Consider the following 310-nt stretch of genomic DNA (forward strand, 5'->3'; position numbering starts at 1 on the left):
ATCCTGCTTATTTAACTTCTATTCAGAGTACATCATGGGAAATGCCAGGCTGGATAACTCACAAGCTGGAATCGAGCTTGCTGGGAGAAATATCAACAATCTCAGATGCGCAGATGATACCACTCTAATGGCAGAAAGCAAACAGAAACTAAAGAGACTCTTGATAAGGGTGAAAGAGGAGAGTGAAAAAGATGAGGTGAAAGAGGAGAGTGAAAAAGATGAGGGTGAAAGAGGAGAGTGAAAAAACCTGGCTTAAAATTCAACATTCAAAAAACTAAGATCATGGCATTCAGTCCCATCACTTCATGCC

This window comes from Bison bison, unplaced genomic scaffold, assembly GCF_000754665.1.
Source record: "Bison bison bison isolate TAMUID 2011002044 unplaced genomic scaffold, Bison_UMD1.0 scf7180017864465, whole genome shotgun sequence".
NCBI classification, from domain to species: domain Eukaryota; kingdom Metazoa; phylum Chordata; class Mammalia; order Artiodactyla; family Bovidae; genus Bison; species Bison bison.